Raw genomic sequence first — 21,686 nt, 5'->3', positions numbered from 1 at the left:
CGGTATTGTAGAGGATTCAGTATTTTTGAAAATTTTCAATTGTTTATTTTTAGTGTATTTGTTGTACATTTGGTACAACAAAACTATTGAAAATTTCAATCGAAGGCGTTCTTATGGATACTTTCATAATGGTCTTTATGATTCATTTTTGAATTGCTTTCAGGTTATATATATACTTAGATACAGCAGATCCCCATCCTATACTTCCATATTCAATACGAGAATGACATAAAGCGTAATAGATTTTTTTCATGTCCTTTTTATTCACAATATTTATTAGATTTTTAAAGAAATATAAAAGTTTTGTAGGTTTTTCAGTGATATTTTGATATGAAGGTCCCATCTAAGATTTTCGTCAACTGATTATATTTCCTTTTATTCTGTCTATGTGAAATTGAAAAGATCAAAACCAAAAACGCATTAAACTAAAACTGACTCAATTATTACTTAGGTACTAGTAATATTATATTAGCCCCTTTTCGAAAAATTAGTGTTGGAAAAACGAAGTTTTTTACTGTCACAAGGTCAATCAGTGCTACTTAAATTATTTTCCTGATACATTATAACGAAAATATACAAAAATGTAAATTAAAGCTGACTATACGACTATACTTAATCTTATCAAAAATGACTTTCATACTTGTGTCCCAAAATAATTATTACCTTCTATTTCTGTACTAGAGAGGTATAAAGGAATAAACAATCCAACATCCAAGAACACCAAAAATTTTCGCAAAAAATCGCTCGAAGATGAACCGAGTACAAAGTAGTTTAATAGGTAGGTACAGTGAAATGATTACAAATCATTAACTGAGCGTAGCGGAGTCCTGTTTTAATTAGACCGTTTTGCATTTCGTCCATCTGTAAAAAAATAGGTACGTACCGTTTCCGGTTAAGATGTTCGCCATTTTAATAGTTCAGTTAAAACATGTTATGTAATTGAGAAATGTTCGTGTTTATTTGGACTTTTTTACTCGCAATTTTTCAATATTATGTTTAAAAAGGATTTTTTATTTTTTTTATTTAAGAGAAAAAACAGATACAGATATCAATTGACAAGAATATACAAAACATCAACTAGAGAATTCACCTGCATCCAAACTATTTCTCACGAATTGACTTAAACAGCAGTTAAAAACATTTACAAATATTTTGACTTATAAATAAGGAAAAAATATATACATAAGAATATTATTTTACAAATAGAGATATGAAAGAAATGCGCAATATCCTTAAGAATTTACAAATTATTTTTGAAAAAATTTAGAGGGTAAAACAAAAAAAAATATACAGGGTGTCCGGAAACTCGTAGTACAAGCGGGAAACTGGTGAATCTACATCACATTTGGAGTCGATTTTGTAGTATATTTTTTTTTATTTGAGCTTTCGTTATCGAGTAAATCGAGTTTGAAGTTGATTTTTTTTTTTTTTTTTTTTTTTTTTTTTAATCAAATTCTTATAAATTATTACTGAAGATCAAAGTACCCAACTAATTAAAACTATTTGAAAGTAAAACAAATGAAGAAACTCGGATTTGAAGCATTATTTTGAAATCACCCTTCATTTAACCCGGTGTAATCATAAAATATTTCTGCTCTGCAGGGTTAAAACATCTGTTATTCAACCCTAAACACCAGAAAAAACTTTAACCCTAAAATAGCCGAAAAATATTTTTTTTTGGTTTTTTTTTTTTTTTGAAAATCCTCAAATTAAAAAACTTTATGTTTTTTTGGGTTCCCCATGTGGTGTAGATTCTCCAGTTTCCCGCTTGTACTACGAGTTTCCGGACACCGTGTATATATAAATAGATAAACAATGTTAAACAGAAATTTAAAAAAAATAAAATATATATATATTTAAACGAAGTATGTCTATTTTTGTTGTTTGTTTTTGGGATGTTATGCCGTGTTGCGCTAACTCCTTCTTTAGCCGACGTTTCGGACATCGTTGCAGTGTCCATGATCTGCCCTGATGATGGACACTGCAACGATGTCCGAAACGTCGGCTAAAGAAGGAGTTAGCGCAACACGGCATAACACCCCAAAAACAAACAACAAAAATGCTTTTGGCCGTGAAAATCTAAAAACTTACCTGAAGTATGTCTAAATTGTTTACTTTGAACTTTGTAGGAAAACAGTCTTCATTTTTTCTACTAAAAGTAGTGCGTGTATCAAAAAATAAGTCAGAGTCCTTGAGGTTTTGATTCTGATTACGTGATTCGCACATTCTTCTGATTGGATCCCTGACACCAGCATTTGTACGCGTCCTGCTAATGTGGAATAAGTCGTTAAGTCTTGTTACTCTGGGTGGTACTTTGAAGTGTATTAATTTCAGTAAGTCGGGACAGTCAATAATGTTGTTACAGATTTTATACAGAGTCACAAGATCAAGATATGTTCGCCGGTTAGATAGAGTGGAGACGTTATAACTCGAGAGCATATTTATGTACCCGCGTTTGGGTGCGCTCATTCTGTAACTGAGGCATCGCAGAAATTTTTTTTGAATACTTTCAATATTTTCTTTGTTGTCACTGAGAAACTTTTCTTCGGAAAAATTAAGTACATTTTTTATAATCATTAACAAAACACACAAACATAAAGTGGCATACGTATATACATGTATTTGTCAACTTCGTGTATTTTTGTTAGTTTAAATTGGACCCTGACGAAATTTGAACTAAGCGAAACCGGTTGGTAAATAAATTGATGGTTAAAAATAAAGTCCTTGAATAATATAAAATCAGACCACAGAGTAATTGCATCGTGATCTATTATTATGAGATTAAGCCATGTTATGGTATTTGTTTGCACGTAGCCGGATAGTATTTTACTACAATTTTTGTAGAATCCCCGGTGAGAAAAACTATGAATAATATTATTCTATATAACGTATTTTAATAGTAATTATTAAAATAAATGTAATAATTTGAAATCAACCCTTTTTTGTTTTCATTGCGATAAATTTACTGAAGACAAATTTAAATCTTCATACATCTTATATCCATCTCCAAGGCGTGTGTATAATATACATAATATATAATATGTATTACGTTGAACATATACATGTCATTACAAATACATACGTCAAACGTCACACTCATTATTGTTTTGTTCGAAATCTTTCCTGAAACTAACGTAAACTAAGTTTTGTGATGTGAAAATTAATTAAACAACATAATCCATTGCCATTTAACGAATTGTGTAATCACAAACATATTAAAGAACAATATATCGTAAACAAAAACAAAAACAAGATTTAATTTTTTTTTGTTTTTTTTAATCCTACTCAAAACACTGGAGCAGTCATACTAATAACGAGACAAGCATATAATTCTACGAACTTTGATTAACTTATCGAATACAGATTTTGTCATTCACAAGTACTTACTCTCGCTCAAATAATTCTCTACTCTCGCTATAAAATAAAATAATAATGGAATGCAATTCCTGCGGCACGGATATATTCTATAGCGAAAATCTATTTTGTAAGAAGTGCAAGCAGAACTTTTCATTTTTAATGTAGTCAAATTACCGATAGCAACTTTCGGAAAATGAATAAACAATACAAACAATCTTTCACCTGCTTTACACGCAAAGAGAAACATATTGAGGCATGTGAGACAAGTGAGGCATGGAACTGGCAAAGAAAGGATGAAAGTAGATTAAATGCTGTTGAAATGAGATCCCTGAGGCGTATGTGTGGTAAAACCATGTTTGATCGTGTGAGGAATGTGGAGATCCGCAAAGAGTGCAAGGCTGATGTAAGCGTAATGAGTAAGATTAAGAAAGGGACGCTTAGATGGTTTGGGCATGTAGAGCGAATGAGCGAAGATAGGAGTGTAAGGAGGATATATGATGCAAATGTGAATGGTAGCAGAAGTCGGGGACGCCCGAGGAAGACATGGCACGATCAAGTGAATCAGATACTCGAGTCGGGCCATGTCAAGAGTCAGAATAATAGAAGAGTATGTATGAGACGATGTATGAATGTGAATGAGGCAAGGAGTGTGTGCCAAGACCGAGTTGTTTGGCGGTCCGTCCTCTCTGCCTACCCCTGCGGGGAAACGGCGTGATGGTTAGTTAGTTAGTTAGTTAGAGAAACATATTAACAACAAACAAAATAAACCAAGAAGACATCCGTGAACCAAACTTACCAACAGTATGAACAATCAGGCGAAGATACATTGAAATCTTCCAAAGATATCGCACTATATATATATACACTCGTTATATATCGTTACTAAAATTACAAATATAATATAATATAGAACTAAACATTACTGAAATTAAATCATTGGAGAACTCAACTACAAACTGTTTACATATATACACTTTATACATGTAATATACAAAAATTTTAACTAAATGTCCACAGTTTCAGTAAAGTTTTGATTATGAGATTCTTCTCGGAAATTCTCCAAAATTGAGAATTGATTTTAATTGCCTACATTGAAATATAAAATAAAGCCCAATCATCTGTGCCGGTGCGGCTGGTGTAGCTGGTGTGGCTGGCGGCTGGTTTAGCGGCTGGCACTGAGCTGAACCCACGCTTAAGCGTTGCCTACCGCTAACTGTCACCTTAAATCATCGCTATCGACGGTTTGGGCGCGAAAGTGTGGACCGAGCTTCACAGGCTAGCGATAATCCTCAGAAAGCATGTAGTTTCCCGAATCCTTGGCGTTATTTTGAACATAAATATTTCAAGGTATTTTAGGCATTCCGAGGTATTTTGAAAATGCGATTGAATTTTGAACGTATGAAAGTACTTTGGGTCTATTGTATTTCCCTTTCAACGTATTTTAGAATATCAAAGTATAAAATAAACTAGTTAAGTACTCGATATATAATAATATTTTGAAAAAAAAAACCAATAGGCGGCTTCAAAACAGGAAACTCTTGTGTGGAGGACTCTGGTAAAATCTGTTACATTATCTTGTGCTTAATAATAATACTAATAATAACCTTTGGTTGATTTGTATAGCGCCGTTTTTGTGCAAAATAATCTCAAGGACGCTGTATAAATATATGATACATTTCTACAATGATTTATGTTATAACTTATATTTATATTTATATATTACACATAACATAATATTATAACATTGAATCTAAATAAGAATCGTGGCTCCCTTATCAGGCACAAGAGCTCCTCTTTTCTGATAAGGTATATACATGACTAATTATGTACCTACATATTATATTTTGCAAAATATGTATGTATTAATGTAACTATGATCTATATTAAAATAATAAAAAAATAAAATAAAAAAAACTTACTATATCTGGAGATATAGTACCATGCTTAACTGGCAGGTCACTTAAGATTAACACTTAATTAACATTAACTAATTGTTGATTAGCGAAATTTAGATACAGGATTTAGAACATAATTAGAAAATAGGATATAATTGGACTTTTTTTCAGGAATGGTATATTTAATTTAAGGGTATGACATTAGATTAGAACTGAATTCTGTTAGACTTGTTATGGATCTTAGTTCCGGAAGAAGTTTATTCCAAGCCTTCGACTTAGATACTCCAAAAACGTGATCGCTAAACTTAGTATTTGGCTTGCGCTTAGGTTCCATCAGTTTGTCTACAGCTGATGATGTTGCTGATCTAAGAGTTGACTGCCTCAGACCAGTGTTTTCCGAGACGCATAGTTCAGAGACGTAGGGTGGGGCCATTACATTGATGGATTTAAATACCATCCAGCACAATTTTTACTGGATTCTTTCAAGGTACTTGAGCCAGTAAAGTTTAAAAAGGTGTACTGAAAGGTGCAAATATTTAGAAACAAGTTATGAGCCGTGCTGCTGCATTAAACACTGATTGAAGTTTGTCTATTTGATATTTTGGAAGGCTGTCGTAAATGCCGTTGCAGTAATCGAGATGTGAGACTACGTAAGAATTGATAAGTTTTTTTGTTGCTTCTGTAAGAAGGTTTTTTCGGACAGATTTGAGTTGTCTTAGGTAAAAAAAACCGGTGCTTACAGTCCTATTTATTTGATTTTTAAGTAAAAAGTCCGAATATAAATTGACACCGAGATGTTTGACTGTTGTTTTTGGGATGATGTCGTTGCCGGAAATAGAAATAGGTGAATCGTCAACGAAATGTTGACATTTATTTATGGCCGCCCAGAGAAGATCAGTCTTAGATGGATTCAGCTTCAGCTTGTTTGATGACATCCAATGAGTGATTGCTTCTCGACATTCAGTTATACGGATCTTAAGACTATTGACTTCGTTCGTAAAAATAATCTGCCTTATCATCAGCGTAGCAGTGAGACAAGAGACCAAATGACTCACTTATTTTGGCGACATCATTTGTAAAAAGGATGAAGAGAAGTGGACCCAAAACGGATCTCTGGGGTAACCCTGAAGAAAGTGTTGCGAAGTTAGACATTTTATTTTCAAGCCTCACGGCTTGTAAGCGATTGAAAAGATAGGATATCAGCCAATTTTTGATGTCTGAATTTAAACCTAAATCCCCTCAGGACCTATCTCGTCATTGGGAATGCTGTGTGGGGGGTCTGGGGGTCAGTGTGTCTAAGAGTGACTGACGTATGAATCCATCCCTCCCAGTGCGGTGAAAGGCGATGTTTCGATAGCTTCCTTTTAGAGAGGTCAAAAGGTCTCCCTTAACCAGTCTTTTGCCACGCTGCTGGTAGACAGACGTATCCGCTGCCAAGCCCTGGATAAACCTCACCTCATGAACCCAGCACCCCTGCTAAGTAACCACTTGGGGTAGCCTATGGCAGAGGTGTTGGTTAACATATAAAAGGTTTCCCGGGGCAGCGTTATCCATACCCGCCTTCTAAATCAAATATTTTGTTTATGTGTCAAATGCTTTGGTTATCATTATCGTGTTTATTTTTGGGTTATTGTGCCGTGTTGCGATTTTTCCTTCTTTAGCCAACGTTTCGGATATCTTTATATTGTCTTTCATCAGATATTGTCCGAAACGATGTGCTGTGCCCAGTATTGAAATAAGCAGACTAAGTAAAAAGTAATTAAATAATTACCAAATACCGCTACCAGGAAAATCAATTTGTACTTTCCACGAGTTAAGAAATAAGGATGCTTCCAGAAATTATCGGAATGGAACCATGATCTTTAAATTGACTTCCCTTCGAGAAATTGCTATGTGTTTTATACTTCTGAAAAACAATTTGTCGGGAACTCAATTACATTATTTTATTTTAAACGGTTCTAAGTAATACGCCATGAGTTCCAAATATTTGTGAAGCAAATATATAAAAAATAATAATGTTGTGTGTGCAATTCAAAGGAGAACTTAACCAGTAGAGGAATAATTGAACTCACAACGCCTGAGTGAGAATCATACTCGTTCACCAACTCAGCCACTAACCGATCAGTATTGTGCCAGCAGGACGATGCAGTTTTTGACTCAGAAGGCTGGACAGAATGGAGGCTCTCATCAGATCTTATCTTTTGGCATGTAGAATTGTAGAACTGGAGGGAAACAGCAGAACACCGGTGATTAGAAACGTTTTTAGAAGGCGATGCAATCCGCAACCCCACTGAAGTAGTGGGCTCACTGGTATGATGACGGCATGATAATATTATAATTAGGTACCTACACAGTAAATATTTGTATACGATATACACATTATCCCTTAATATTGTATTTATCCCTTTCATAAAAACTTCAGAGCTTCATATTGGGCGGTTGGTATTATTAATACTTTTTACCGGTCTAAAACAAAAATATTCATAACCTGTAATAAATCTTGACCCTCAAGTTAGTTGGTTAAAGTTCCATCTAAAAATAAACGTGTAAAAACACCGTCTCATATTCCGCCTTCAGGATATCATACGAGCGAAGGGGTATTAATTCGCAAGCTCTCATACGGCTTACCCACGTCTCAAGTATCGCCTCGGGTCTTTGTCTCGTACGGGAGGGGCGCGTCCTTCACTAACGCCCCTAATAGCGTTCACCAAGAGCAAGTCTATACTCGTACACCTGTACCAGTACCCATTCCCGTACCGTAGTAGCCTCACTATATATACCCCCATTGTGTTCTGCCCCCTGGTATTATTGTCTGGGTACACATTACACAGTACACGCGGATCTCTCCCACTTTTGACCTATCACGTTTTAATTCAATGCGACAATGCTACCCGACTAAGCCGTGTGTTATTAAAGGCATTGTTCTGAGTAATTATTGTTCACTGAATTAATTTTAACACTACACACCGTTTTTTTTTCAATTTATTTGTGCTGATTGTTATGAATATGTTATCTAGATCTAGTTATTGTCCACTACTAAAAATACGTTTTGTTTTGCAAATTTGTTCGTTGTGATGTTTTATTGTGTTAAATTTATTCTTAATCATTATTTTTTCTCGCAAACCCTAATATTTGAATTTTATAATATTTATTATTTAAAAAAAAACTCCGAAATTATTTCAAGAAAATGACACTTTGGTTGATTGATTTTACTTCATTTTAAATCACGTTGATTGAAACAATAATAAAAAATTGCATTTTCCAAGATTAGATTTCAGGATTTTCTTTTAAAAGGGCGATTTTACCACACTTTTAAGTTTTCTAGGGAAACCACATATATATACACACATTAACGTAAGTTTGTATAAAAAACGAAGAAAATTTCTTCACTAGATAAAATAATTCAGTAGTCATATAGCAAAAGGGACCATTTGTTAATTTTAAAATTGCTCTGATATATTTGAACAATTTTCTCGTTCAAAACGAATTCATTTAGCCCATAAGGTGTTGTCTGTTAGACTTTCAAAAATGAGTATTAAGTTTTTAATGTTTTGATGGGTTCTTTTACAAAAATATTTTTTGGTGATTTTTAAATGTCTCGTTTTGTCTTAAGCAACCCAGTAGAGGTTAAAATAAAACAATGATAAAATTACTTCTTCAATATTTGCAAATTGCGTGATTTGAATTTAAATAAAATGTAATATTACTATTAGTTTTCTATTCACATCATTGCAGGAATCTTTATTTTACATTGTATATTGGTATATATATATGTATATATTATGTATATATGTATATATTAAATAGGTTTTAATACACCTTATATTTTAAAGGACGATATTATTGAGGAATAAAAAACAACACGAATAATTCAAACAAATATGGTGTACTGAAAACAAACTCAATATTAAAATAATGCACAAGCATTAATAATTTATTTTCAAAATCTATTTAATATATTTATTTAATATCCACTGTATTGATAATATACCAAACACAAATAATAGAAATAATTTGAAAAAAAATTACTGAGGAATTTCATATTAAAATGATGAAATTCTTCTTTTAAACCGAATTTTCAACCTTTCACAAGAAAAACAGGTGTCATTGTTCGGGTGTTAAAAACACAGATTATGGGAGTGAAACGTGTTAAGATGTACATTCATTTAAGATAGAAATGACTAATTACGACAAGATCAATGAAGTCAACAGAATGTATAGCACGTGTTTCAAAATATAACAAAAATCGTTTTAAACTATAACAATTTTTTTTTAATTTTACTTTCTATAAAATCATCAAAATTAAACATGACCATAACCTTAAAATTAGAATCCACAAAACAAATTGCAATCGAGTAACATGTTTTCCGAACAAAAAACTCGCTCAAGTTGAACCTAGTAAATAATTAGGTATTACTTATTTACTAGGTTCAACTTAGGTATTATTAGGTCGTGGGATTGCATCACCCTCCCCGAGATCTGGAATAAAAATTAAAAAAAAATAATAAAAATAAATTACAATGAATACAAATCTTAATTGGAAATCCCAAATAAATAAAAAAATCTCTAATGTTAAATATCTTACTTACCTATTTGATAGACTTACGGAAGTACTCAATATTGACAACATTAAAAAAGATATATTATATATTTTTCATTTTTGCAATCTTCAATTATTTACGGCATTATAGAATGGGGGAGTGCGCTGGAAGCATTAATTAAACGTTTACAAATAACTGAAAAGCACATTACTAAATTCATATATAATCGGAAAAAAACACACTCGACTGACTTATTACACAAAGAAACCAAAATATTTAATATTCGCAACTTGTTTATCCTGCAAACTAAGAAATATTATGTATTTGAAAACAAAAATAATAAATAATAATAAGGATTAAGGTGGAAACACATTATTAAAACCCGACGCGACCCGATGAAACGCGATGCGTGTTGAGTCGAATCAAATGTATTGTTTTCTTATGACCAGAATCACACTATGAACATCCGACGCGACGCCATGTCGGGTGTTCATAGTGTGATTCTGGTCATAAGAAAACAATACATTTGATTCGACTCAACACGCATCGCGTTTCATCGGGTCGCGTCGGGTTTTAATAATGTGTTTCCGACTTTAATATTTCACACCCCTCAAATTAATGAAACCCCTAAAGTTTTATTGGTCCGCGCACATTTAACCTTCTACCAAAATAAATATAAATGGCTAATACACTATCTTACTATATAAAAGAATACAAATTATGAATAGCTAAATGATTTAGATGTTGAATCTCCGTTTACATAAATTCTTTTACATACCTTCATCTTAATTTTTTTGCACACAGAATAACGTTATTTGCACACTTGCTTGTAACTAAATTTAGAAAAGTTTATTTATATTCTTATTTAATTGATATTTTTGAATATTACCCACACATAGGCAGGGCCTTTTTAGGCTCCCTTAATATACATTTTATTCTTAAGTAATGATTAAATTCGTAAAAAAATTATTAGGAATAAATAAAGGAAAACAAATAGATTATAATCCACAGCGATAACAATATCGACAGTTAATATTAATATCACAATTAGCATAAAACATTTTCATCACATTTAAATCTGGGTGAAGATATTTTTTGGAAGGCCGATATCTAGAGTAATTACTTTCGTAATGAGGGAATGATCTTATTTAATATGAATTAAAATGTATTGTTCCCATATCCGAAGTGGTAATTGTACCTGTAATGGGTTTTGTTATTGCATATTATATCTATTAATTTCTTCGTAATACCAGATGAGGCCACAAAAAAATTACGGGAAATGCGTATCTACCTTTCTATTATTTTATCTCTACCCAGAATAATTATGGAGGGAAATAATTATACCAAGGCCTTGAACGTTTTCAATTTATCACCAAACATATACAAAATGTTATTAAAAGTACTTTACTAAAACAAAACGCACATTAATTAAATTCGCCAATTATTTCAACAATAATAATGACAATAACAACAACAGCAACAGCAAAAACAACAATAACAACAACAACAACAAGAACAAGAACTATCCGGTATGTTATTTTAAATTTTGAATAATGATAATTATTAAGTTTATATACAAGAAAACAGAGCTATGATACTCATTGTAAGTATCTGCATTGTTTTCTATGAAAAATGTGACCATCTGGCGTAAGTCAACTTTCTGATGAAAAAATGAGAACATTTTTTGATAGTAAAATTTGCAATCTGTGCTTGGTTTTTCTGCCACATTTATAATTCAGTCAATTGCAGATGGCCCTCATATAACTTTTATTGTAGGCTTTTGATAGATGTATCTTTCTAACACAATTGAGATAAGAGCATTATTAAACATTGTAGAAAACACCTTAAAAACGGAAAAAAGTTCAAATTGATCCTTCTATCACATGATTACCGATATTATATTCATGCTTTCGGGCAATGATTTCTTATGCTAGGTAAAAGTATAGAACAACCATAACCAGGACAAATTAATAAATTTTATTTAAGTGAGTAAAAAATTCTTACAAATTCGGAAATGATTTGAAAAGCTAAGTCCATAAGGCCTTGGGACATTGAAATTCAATTTCCGGAATAAAAACAGCCCCCCTTGTTAACCTTAAACCGAAATAATTCATCACTTTGGAAATATGCCAAATGGAAAAGGTACACAGAATTCGAATTATTTAAATTTGAATCAAAGGTATCCGAAAAAGCACGTCTTGGAATTTGAGTATTCCAAATAATTATGTACAAGGAGTTAAATAATCTCGAACCTTTGATTCAAAATACACAAGATTGAACTTTTCCGATTATCTTAGAAAAAATGTGAGGTCCGCTAAAGTTAATTATTTTTATAATTCTTACTTTGATTTGCTGTATCTTGTCGAACATCCGAGTAAAATAGATTATTTATTTATTTAAGTTATAATATATTAGAAAATATTAATAAAGTTATGACGATACTATTTATAATACATTATTTCCATGAGTTTAATAAACTCATTTCGGAAAAGATAACATTATACAGTTGATTGAAAAATATTTTTACATAAGAATACAAATTTATTTCTCTCGCCTAATCAGTTTGGATTTCAAAACAACCTAAACACAGAATCTGCAATCTTAGAATTGACTGATAAGATCACTAACACCCTGGATGAAGGCGATTCCTGCTTAGCCATATTCTTAGACTTAGCCAAAGCTTTTGACACGGTTTCCCACCCCATACTTCTAAAAAGGCTAACTCAAATAGGTATTCGAGGTAGAACTCTTAACTGGTTCTCATCATACCTAACTGATAGATCGCAAACGGTTAAAATTAACAACATATCTGTAAGTAACCCTTTACCTATCCAATTCGGAGTCCCACAAGGAAGTGTCCTAGGCCCTATTCTGTTCCTAATTTATATAAATAAACTCTGTAACCTTCCCATAACCGGAAAACTAATATCTTTTGCAGATGACACTGTGCTTATATCCCGACATAAAAACTGGAAAGGAGCATTCGACATAGCTCAAAACGACATAGACCTTATAAAAAAATGGTTAGATGATAATCTCCTTACACTTAATGCTGGAAAAACCAAATTCTTAACCTTCAGTCTGTCAGCTGCAACCCAACCTACCAACAACCAGAAGATAATAATTCACTCCTGTCTGAGAACTTGCTATTCCTGTAATTGCCCAGCTCTGGAACAAGTCACTCACATAAGATACCTGGGGGTCATCATTGACCAACATCTTCGTTGGGATCACCACTTGGCCAGTCTAACCCCACGCATCCGCAAGCTCTCTTATGCTTTTCGAAATCTAAGAAATATCCTTACTACCTCAACTCTTAAAACTGTATACTACGCTCTCTGCCAATCCCTACTAGCTTACGGCATTATAATCTGGGGTGGATGTGCACAATCTACCATTGAACCTCTTCTAAAAGCCCAAAAAATGGTAATACGTGTCATTAACAAGCGACCGACAAGATACCCCTCCACTCGACTCTTCATAGAGTATAAGGTCTTAAATATACGACAACTCCACCTAAAATTTTCGCTAATACATTTCCTGTTCAAATATAAAAACAAAACTCTTTTACAACACAACTACACCACCAGAACAATAACCAACGGTCACTACAAAGTACCCTCACTACATACCACGTCAGCTCAAAGACAATTTTTCTTTCTAGCTCCTAAAATCTTTAACTTTATCCCTGAAAACCTAAAAACTGCGAGTCAACCTCATTCCTTTAAAAAACAAATTACGAAATGGATCCTTACACACGGAATACATTACAATTACAATACCCATTCATTCTACACTCTATCAATTTAATCACCTTTCAGACAAAACATAACTTATTGTAACACATAATACATAATCTTACAACACATAATAAACATTTAAACACTTAACATAACATAATCCTTATTCCCTAACTTAGCGGTATAGTATGTAAATAAATAATTAGTATGATCTATTTACTAATAATTTGAGTAATTCTTATAATCTTATAATCTTCTTATAATTCTCTAACTTCTTCATTCTCTTCTTGCAACCCTAACTAGCTCTTCACAATTTTTATTATTATTTTTTCATACCATAGTAATGTATAGATTCTATTCAAACTGTAAAATTCACCCGCCATAACACAGGGTCATCCCTAGCATGGAGGGTGAAATATCAAAAAAACTATATGTACCCTCTAAGTCTTGTATTAATAAAATAAAATAAAATAAATAAAATATTGGAATTTCAATGAAGAGTGTACAACGATTTAAAGACAGATTAGACAGACTTAACACAGTTAATTGAAAAATATTTCATAAATACATTATGAAAGATATACCGAAGGTAATCGGACACTCAATGGACTCACTAATGTATTTCAAAACACCAAACTGAAAACCTCAATCTGTGTTAAATGCAGAGGCATGGTTCACAACCACACATTTCAGAACATTGGCTCACTGGCTCAAGTGCCCTGAAAGAATCCAGTATAAGTTGTGCTGGATGGTGTTTAAATCCATCAATGCAATGGCCTCTCCTTACATCACTGAACTATGCGTCTTGGAAAACAATGGTCGGAAGCAGTTAACTCTTACATCAGCAACATCATCAGCTATAGGCTGACATAGCGCTTTCGGAGTTATTGGACCTAAGGCTCGGAATAAACTTCCCCCAAAACTATGTCAGATGTATAACAAGCCCAACAAAATTCAGGTATTAACTAAAACATACTTTTGAAGGCTCTCATACGCTTAATTAAATATTACCTGCCTGAAAGTAGCATTCTTGTATTGCCTAAAATTTATCCTTTGGACGCTTTTCTATTAGATTTACATTATTTGAAGCCTTACACCTTATTTCTAACTTATTACTTAAGTCTCATACCAAGGGACGAAACATATTTAGGAAAATAAATTCTAATCAAATACTTATACTGCTGTGTAAAGCACAGCACTGTACAATGCATTTGATCAATGTACATATATTATTAATTTATCTTCTGTACAGAAAGATAATATACAGGAACATATTACTTTGGAGGTCACTTGAGATTAACACTGTTTATTGTTTATCAGAGAAATTTAGATACAGTTTGCACTCAGGGGAGATAATTGGAACACATGTAAATCGGAAATGCCATTATTAATTCTGGTAATTATTTATTTGAATAATATAATATATTATGCATGTTTTTTAATGAGCGTGCTTAGGAGAGAAAAATCAAATTTTATGTTGAGCAGTACAACAAAGCAATAAGAATTAAAGACGGCCTCCGTGGTCGAGGGGAACGACTAGCAATCTAAAACTCGCAGGTTGAAATCTCGGCGTGCAAGTAAATTTTATTTGTTTGATTTTTAATCAGATAAAATAATGTAAGGTATATTTGTGATACGTTTCATAGTGGAAGATACTCTCAGTATCTCCTTGGTATAAGACCACCATTCTAAATTTAAAAAATGCTTGAAATGGCTTTAGCCGTGTTTGGTGACCAGATCTGAATATCCAGACACTTCCATACCATCCTCTTCCCCATTTCCTTCCCCTCCTCACTACCTTTAGCCTCACAACATATCCCAGTTAGCGATGCCATAGACTCACTGGTTCCAGATGGTTCGGAGAAGGTGGGACACTTGAGCCGACTAATTTACCAATATTTATTAGAATGTTGATCTGTTAGCCTCACCTAGTGTTGCCCAAATCACTGACTTCAGCCCATTCCCATTAAAATAGAGAAATTTGAATATCGCGAAAATATTTCTCGAGCCCTATACATAAGCTTATGTTTTGACGGAAAACGAAATATGGCGATATTTTTGCATTACATATTTATACATTTACGATGAGCGTGAAATTTATAGCATTAAATCTACATAAAATCGTGACTGCGGGGTAATACGCTTCATATTTACCTATACGTTTGGTCACGAAGGGGTAGATAACCTTTCTCTTTACATGTTGCATAATCAAAATGAGTGCATTTTTGCAGCAACGCGCCTACCCATTTTTAATCAAACCGCTTTATTTGCATATATGGAACGCTTTTAGCGCTGCACATTAAAATGTTAAAATAACAAGGGCTAATCAATTTCACCGACATTTATGATTAACACTCATAAATAACTTGAGATGCAAAAAATATTTTTTAGAAATTCGGGAATCAAACTGATGCAGCAATTAATATGTAAATTACACAGGGTAGTATGTTGAAATCAAACAATTAGTACTTACTTAATAACGAATGCTGATAATATAAAAAATAAATAATTATACTTGCGACGTTTAATGGTATTAACCAACGGCTGATGCGTAAAGTAATATTTTATTTAAGTTTATTTATGAAAGTAAAGTTTAATTTTACTTTTAATATAATGTACAAAAAACAAACCAGCTATGTTTCATTTACAAAATTTTATTTTTACAGTTAGGAAGCAAGTAGATAAGTTATAATATTGCATATAAGTAAAAATAAAAGAAAGTCGTTGATAAATAGTGAAGAAATAATTGTTTTGATTGGAGTACATTGTAAGATTAATTTGATTTGAGTACATTATAAGATTAATTTGATTTGAGTACATTGTAAGATTAATTTGATTTGATTACATTGTAAGATCAATTTGATCTATACATTTTAGGGTACAATGAAAAATATCAATAGCTTGGGTAAAGTTAAGTTATTTAGTTAGGTTAATGTTGTGAAACTCAAAATATGAATAAGAAAATCAGAAGATTTTGAAGAAAAAAAGTAAAAATGTTGAATGCTTTGGTGAACCGAAGTCGGAGTATTCCAGTATGTGGTGAAAAATCATATTTGAAAATTGTTTGGTAGTAATTGCCGGTTTGAAATCGGCGTGAGAAGGTAATTTTTTTATTACTTTGTGTTATTACACAATTTTCATTTTAAATATAATATGTAGCATATTTGCGGCCAGTTATAGATACTTTCAGTGTCACCCTGGTTTAACAAAGAAGTGAAATGTTGCTTGAAATAACACTAGCCGTGTTTAGTGACCAGATCTGAATAGCCAACTACTTTCTTACCAACCTCTTCCCCGTATCCGTCACCTCTGTGCTACGTTTAGCCTCACCACATGCTTCTTTCATAGTCATCATGCGGGATTCCAGTCTCGCTGGCTCTAGGCAGTGAGGGGCAGTACTCAAATAAAAAAATTAAAGTCTGTGATGAAATTTAATACAAACCTAACTGAACCTGCCCGTATTATTTAAAAATTACAAATAATCACGTTCTGGCACATCCTGGTCGTCGCGTCGGCAGGGAGGTAATACAAATCTTATCAAAGGCACCGGAACCAGTTAACGTGTTGTCATATTATAACAAGTCATTACTAAACAGTCGCCAATCAGATGTAATGAGATTTGAGATTTTCAATGCCATTCCCTATTCTGTCATCTTGCCACGATGATTGATACTGTTTACATGTCCAAAACCTTAACCATTCAAAATACGAAATGTGGGGAAGATAATGCGATCCCCCTTTCAATAGAGAGGGTACATACACAATTCTGTATATGTAAGAAATAACAACAATTTAATGTAATAATAGTACTGGTAAGTTTTTAGATTCTCACGGCCAAAAGCATTTTTGTTGTTTGTTTTTGGGGTGTTATGCCGTGTTGCGCTAACTCCTTCTTTAGCCGACGTTTCGGACAGCGTTGCAGTGTCCATCATCAGGGCAGATCCGGTAGATCCGAAGATGTGTAAATTTTGGTTGTCGAGTTTGTGCTTATTTATTTGTGGCCTGGGCCCGTTCAAGTGCGAAATGCCAACGGAAGTGGCGACATCTTGTGGCGAATTCCGAAAACACAGTATTTATGATAGCCTGGGGCCCATCCAAGTGCGAAATGCCAACGGAAGTGGCGCCATCTTGTGGCGAATTCTAGAATTAGAAAACCGATTGACAGCGGTTAGAGTAGATGTACCCAGTATCAAGGTATAAATGCAATGGTTTTATATTGTATTATTATATGGTATTGGAGTATACTTAGACATGTTATTTGCGTTTAGCTTTGGTGTAGCCGTCAATTACCGGATACCAGGAGCTGTTGAGCTTAGCTCCGTTGTCTCTATTGATATGTGAAGAAACAAAACTTGGAGCAGAACTTATAAAACTGACCGATGCACTGGAGCGCAACGGTTACCCGGCAAGTCAGACTAGGCAAATTTTAAGAGCCAAATCTACAACAAACGAAGACAGAGTTGAACAAGACTCAAAAGGCTGTGCTTTTCTGCCTTTCGTTCACAATGTTACAGACAGAATTGCCAGGCTGTTGAGAAAAGAAAACATCAAAACTGTCTTCGGAACCACCACCAAAATCCAAGACCTACTGACGTCTGCAAAGACCAAGTTTCCTCTGGAAGCAGATGGAGTGTACAAACTCAGCTGGTCTGGTTGTGACAAGGTTTATATAGGCCAGACAGAGCGGACGATTTCCAAAAGGATAGCAGAACATTTTCGTGCTTGTAAACTTGGCCACCCTGATAAATCGGCAATCGCCGAACACTTAATTGAAACCGGCCATTACTTTGGATTTGCTCCCGAGGTCCTGGGAAGACCCAAAACTTATAGATCACGCCTGATTATGGAGGCAATTGAAATCTACAAAAATCCATTTAATATCAATAGAGACGACGGAGCTAAGCTCAACAGCTCTTGGTATCCGGTAATTGACGGCTACACCAAAGCTAAACGCAAATAACATGTCTAAGTATACTCCAATACCATATAATAATACAATATAAAACCATTGCATTTATACCTTGATACTGGGTACATCTACTCTAACCGCTGTCAATCGGTTTTCTAATTCTAGAATTCGCCACAAGATGGCGCCACTTCCGTTGGCATTTCGCACTTGGATGGGCCCCAGGCTATCATAAATACTGTGCTTTCGGAATTCGCCACAAGATGTCGCCACTTCCGTTGGCATTTCGCACTTGAACGGGCCCAGGCCACAAATAAATAAGCACAAACTCGACAACCAAAATTTACACATCTTCGGATCTACCGGATCTGCCCTGATGATGGACACTGCAACGCTGTCCGAAACGTCGGCTAAAGAAGGAGTTAGCGCAACACGGCATAACACCCCAAAAACAAACAACAATAATAATAGTACTTCTCAACCTTCATTCAGCCTCACAACAAAACCCAATTGTGGATACCGTAGTATCACTGGTTCTAGACGGTTGGGAGCAGTTGAGACTCTTGTGCGGTATTTACACAAAAAAACTATAGTGATAATAATCATAAATAGGTAACTAAAAGAAATGTAAAGGAGGAAACATCATGGATTTAGCACTAAACTTCTTTCGATCGATCCATCTGATTTTCGGGGCCAAAATTTTTTTTTAAATTTGTTGGATTATGGAACCAATCCCTCATTCCTGCCACCTTTTGTCCCATTAGTCCTCGTTCTTCTTTGAAGAAGATGTTAAATGTGGAAGAAATGCAATACGGCATAGTAACCAAAAATGAATCACGGTGTTTTTTTTAATGCTTGTTTACTTACGCACACCAAATGTTTTCAATAACTAATATTGGTAACGTTTTATTTATATATTTTACCCGTGACTCATGGCCTGTCCGGGCACAATGGAGAAATTTAAATATTTCCTAGGCAGCGGCGCCTATCACGGCGGAATATTTCAGGGTGTTTCAGCCCCGAAAAAAGCCACATCTCTCCGCGTCTTACAACTATTGTGTGTTGTGTTTGCGATAACATTCTGAAGAGGAAATAAAATGTTTATATATGTAAATGATGTGATACAGAGAAATCAACGGAAGAATTGAAAATATTTTCTCCGTTCTATTTCTTTTCACAATCTTCTTGGTAGGTGCTCGCCTGGGTGTTTTTTCCAACCCTTTTTCTATTATCATGGCACTAGTATATGAAGAGATAGATAATGTGGAAAGGGTTTGAACAACAATGATATAAGTATTCAGTAACAAACACATCATGTATTTTGGAGATACGATGAATGTTTGTGCGGCATGGAAAATAAATAGTAAACGCCTTAATTAAATACGACTTAATTCTCGGCATGATTTCACGGTAATATGCTTTATAATAAAATTTTATTTTTATGCGAAATTTTAGTTATAAAAGTTTTTATATTAATAATAGATATTCACTTATAAACATAAATACGTTTTGATGTTTTTTAATTGATTAAAAATTTTCGTTAAATCTCTATGCTTGGATTTACATAAAGTGTTTATCCATTTTTTGTATTATATTGACGGGGAACTTATCGATGCACCATGTCATGTAACATTTGGAATAGATGGCGTTAAGATTTAAATTCCCGCCTAACATCAGCTACCAGTTTTGATTTAAGCAAGATAAAAAGGGTGTTATCTCTTATATTGCGAAGTTCAGTCACACATATTTAAATTTTTATCATCACTTCCAAAAGAAGTTAATTAAACAATTAAACCGTAACTAAAAATGGAATTAAAGTAGGATATTTTGAACTTTAAAGCAGTTTTTATGGGCCGGACATTTTATTTTTGTCTAGACTTAAAGACTTACTTACAAACAATGTTTAATTATTGCAAAAACCAAGATTTTTTTTACTCTGATCATTTTAATAAAGCATTCAAAAGATGTCTAAGCCATAAAATATTCAAAACAAAATCATATTATTTTGTATTAAAAGACAAACGAATAATAATGATATATTATGTGGATGAAAATTTAGATTTCTTTATTTTTGTTTACCTTTAGCACTAAAAGCAGTCATGTCAGTTCCCATTTTCTTTGCATAATAATAATTTATAACATACAGCAGTTAGTAAAAACTTCCAGGACGTGAAACCCAAACGTAAAAACAATGTTGTGTACTTTTCTTCACGAGTGTTTTGTTGTTGGTGATTGAAAAGTCCCTGCCAATCCTGTTTCATAGATAATTTGGCTTAAATAGTGGGATGAAGAATTAACACATTTTTTCACATGCAATCTGACCAATCCAAATGTCGCTCTTTATCTAAGATAATAAAAATTTATGTTCAGGATTCCAACCTGTAAACTTAGACGAGAAGTAAGGAATAACTAAAGTTATTTATGGTGGTGGATGGAGGTCATCTAATTTAAGAATGTATGGGGCCTGAAGCTTATTATTTGGTTCTATAGATAACAGGTACGCCCAGTTTATTACTGCTCATTACCACTCAAATCCGGAAATAATCTTTGATGAAAAAAACATGGCTTATGTTTCTCTTGAGAAACAAAAACAAGAATTCCTTGGAAAATGATAAAAACAAAATTCGTTACATCGACCCGCTGAAAAAAAAATAGAAAACCATAATATTTGAGTACTATTTGATTATTTAATACTACTGTAGGCAAAGAAAGATGCTGACAGGCTCATCATTGCTACAGCTGTCATTTTTGTCTCTTCTTACGATGTTGTGTCAGTGGCTGGTGGAGAAATTGACTTTTTGATAATGCTTACTTTTATAAACACAATTTATTAACTATGAACAATCATGTTACAGGTGCAGAAGTGGTTGGAAGTCAAACTGAATTCTCTCTACAGAAGGCGATGATCTTCAGTCCTTAGTTTGCAGCCAATACATGCGAAAATATGCCAGATATCACACTTGAGGTAGATTCCCACTCCACAGAAAGCGAGGATCTTCCCGTTATCGAAATGGTGGAGGATGAATTATGGACAGATCTTACAGAAGACATCAACAATCTTGCTGCAAGTGTTTTAAGTGGATAAACCAATAATGCTCAATCTAGCCCTTTTAAGAGTGCCAAATGTACCCTAATAATTAAATTTTATATTTCAGTTCAAGTATCGCTAAACCTCTTGAACATATCACAAATCTAAGTTTTCAAACTGGCCTTTTTCCAAACACACTAAACCTTCAACGATTATTTC

At 33.5% G+C, this 21,686-nt stretch overlaps 1 protein-coding gene across 1 annotated transcript in view; it reads right to left on the bottom strand.

Annotated features, from left to right (window-relative positions):
- The window catches only part of LOC149425627 (uncharacterized), a 181,023-nt gene that overhangs the window by 128,487 nt on the left and 30,850 nt on the right, over positions 1-21,686 (bottom strand). The window lies entirely within an intron of this gene.

Source organism: Hesperophylax consimilis, chromosome 2 (assembly GCF_061612785.1).
Source record: "Hesperophylax consimilis isolate HC1 chromosome 2, BYU_Hcon_1.0, whole genome shotgun sequence".
NCBI lineage: Eukaryota > Metazoa > Arthropoda > Insecta > Trichoptera > Limnephilidae > Hesperophylax > Hesperophylax consimilis.
The sequence above is the reverse complement of the archived record's forward strand: the minus strand, read 5'-3'. Positions and strand labels throughout refer to the sequence as shown.